Source organism: Prunus mume, linkage group LG1 (assembly GCF_029339155.1).
Source record: "Prunus mume cultivar Tortuosa linkage group LG1, ASM2933915v1, whole genome shotgun sequence".
In the NCBI taxonomy this organism is placed as follows: domain Eukaryota; kingdom Viridiplantae; phylum Streptophyta; class Magnoliopsida; order Rosales; family Rosaceae; genus Prunus; species Prunus mume.
In genome coordinates this window covers 18,448,428-18,451,148 of record NC_142698.1, presented here as the reverse complement: position 1 = coordinate 18,451,148, position 2,721 = coordinate 18,448,428, and the positions used below count along the sequence as shown (strand labels likewise).

Below are 2,721 nucleotides of genomic sequence, written 5' to 3'. Positions count from 1 at the left end.
TGCTTGATTACTGTTTTGCCCTTTTGCTTTGTCTATTAATCAACTTAATCTTCATCACCAGCATCTCGAACTTTCTTCTTCTTCTTCAACAATGGCGAGGTTTATCGAGCTCTGCTTCCGGCTTTTCTCCTAGTCCAATTCTCCATTGTATTTTCTTCGTCTCCTCCACAACTCTTGCCGACTCCATTTCTGCAAACCGTCGCCAATTCACCTTCGCCCAAAACTCCATCGCCGATTTCCCTTCTCCAGTTAACGCACCACATCCTTCTTCACCTCCGCCGCCACCGCAATCATCTCCGTTGGCAGACGACAAGCCTCCAGTTCCTTCTCCAGCGCCGTAAATCTGAGCGACGTCAACCACAACAACCTCGAACAGAGATGGAGCTAAGAACTCCTCTGGAGGAATGAGCCATTCAAAGAAAGCAGAGATTGTACTTGAGATGATCGTTGGATAACATTCGTCGATCTCAGTACAGATACGCCGCCATGAGAGAATTGCTCTGAAGAACTACTCATAGTCTTGTATGCGCAAAAGCTCTTGAAGGTTATTGTGAAATTTTTAATTTCTTTTAATTTTTGTTGCTGTTAATTTATGTGTTTGCTTATTGTATGATTGAATTGAGGTTTTGGCGACGGAGATATGGTGATTCAATTTTGGGATGAGTTCTTGGCAGAAAATACTAATTAGTCAATATGAGTCATTGATGTATTGTCTTTTCTATTTTAGAATTATATAATAATTGGAATTAGTGATTTAGAATTCATTATGCTTGTTTTTCTCACTGTTGTTGACTTGTTTGGCTCTATCTGTGTATTCTATCTAATGTTTGTGAGCAAATTGCCATCTAAGTTTAGTTTTGTGTAACCTGATTCTGTAGGCTTATGAGGCAGATTTCAGCATCTCTTGATGCATCACATGCCATTTCTTGTCCTGAACAAAAAATTTGTGATATTTGTTTAAGGCAATGCTCATTTTGCAGCAACCTGATTGCATCAATGGGTCTGCAAGTCATCTGGAGTTTAGTATTGGCATTGCTAGATGCATATTCCTTGGTGAAAAAGAAGGTCCTTCACAACCTTATATTGGTTAGCCTCTTTGTAGTTGGAGACTAGGTCAGCCTCTACAAATCCTTGACTTACTTAGATGAAAATCTTGTGTGTCCATATAGTGTTTGCCATTTACTAGCTTACTCTTTTCCTTTTCTAACAGTTTACAGCAACATTGTCTCTTGCAGCAGCTTCTGCCTCATTTGGCATAATTGTGTTGTACTTTAGTGACTTGAGCCACTACAATTTTGGAGAGGAATGCCAAAAATACCATATGGCAGTTGCATTGGTGTACCTGAGCTGGGTAACAGTTGCAATTTCTTCTCTAATTATGCTCTAGCTATTGGCAGCATGTTAGACCACTTGTTTGTACAGGCCACAGGATTCGTTTCATCTCATTGTAGCCTTTCTCTGTCATATATATATATATATTTCATATTTTTTTTTCTTCAGAACATAAATAAGAAATTGATGTGTCAATAGAAAAGGAAACAAACTGGATAGAACATAGTAGTACAATATTAAAAACTTACTCTCATTATGTTGTCTTTTCACTAGAAGAAGTGGGATTAGAGTTGGGAAATAGTTGTATCAAATTGGAATTATAAATTGGATATACAATTACTTGTAAAGTTGAAGGATTAGCAAAAGGAATTACTTCTGTTGAATTTCTCCAAATTGATGATGATGTGAATTGGTTAGTGTCCGAAAGATCCTCATGAGTTCGTAACGTTATTAAGGAGAAAGACAGAAAGTGTAAGCTTTTTTCCTTCCAGTTTTCCACTATGAGTTAGCTAACAATGATTTTGCATACAAGAACTTAAACTATATATCTGTATTATTCATGTGGCATCTTGCCACTAGATCTTCATTTTCTTTTCTAATACAAATTGAACAAAAGAAAAGAAATTTGATAATTACTATTCTTGGATTTAGATTCTCAGTGATCTAGGTTCTTCGTAATTTTAATGCGCAAAACATTGTTTAGTGTTGACTTGGTTTTGATGTTTGGCATTATTTGGATTATTTATATTATCTATTATGCAAATGAAATGACGTAGTTGTTAACTTCCAATAAGTGGTATGAACAATTGTTATACTGTTCATACCCTGCAACTAAGTTGATTTCTATGACATAGTATTAACAGTATACTTATATGACATAGTATTAACAATTAACAATATACTTTGAAAATGGTACTTAGGTGGCGATGGGTAAATTTTACCACACAAACAAGACACAACAACCTTCACACACTTTAGACCTTGACCAAAAACACTTATGACTAGTCAAATGCTAGTCATGAACAACCACAATCAAAAGTGCACACAGAGCATGCCACAAAGTACCTGCAACCCTAGAAGATTACTAGTGACAACCTAGGCACTGAGAAGGACCGTCAATCTAGGCATCCCCTGTGCTAGCAACAACTATGGTGAAAGTGTGTGAAATCATTATAATCAAGTAAATACCAAATAGCAGATAAAGATGACTAGTCAACCACCAAGAACACAAATCCAGAAAAATTACAGATATGCAAAATATAAATTGTTCACCCAGAAACCCACAATTGGAAAAAACTGGGAGTCATCAACCGACCAGGCAATCCACTAAGTAGAAAAAGATTCTTACAAAGGATACACAACCAAGCTCAAGAAACACTTCTATCTCAT

The 2,721-nt window shown here is 36.5% G+C and overlaps 1 long non-coding RNA gene across 2 annotated transcripts; it reads left to right on the top strand.

Moving 5' to 3' along the window:
- On the top strand, nucleotides 1–1,725 carry LOC103344715 (uncharacterized). Of its 2 annotated transcripts, none has more exons than XR_016123238.1 (3): nucleotides 1–544; nucleotides 879–1,113; nucleotides 1,236–1,725. It is a non-coding gene; the product is annotated as an uncharacterized LOC103344715 (long non-coding RNA). The 2 variants fall into 2 exon arrangements; XR_515109.2 differs by having other exon boundaries at nucleotides 16–544; nucleotides 981–1,113.
- Nucleotides 1,726–2,721: the final 996 nt, after the last annotated feature.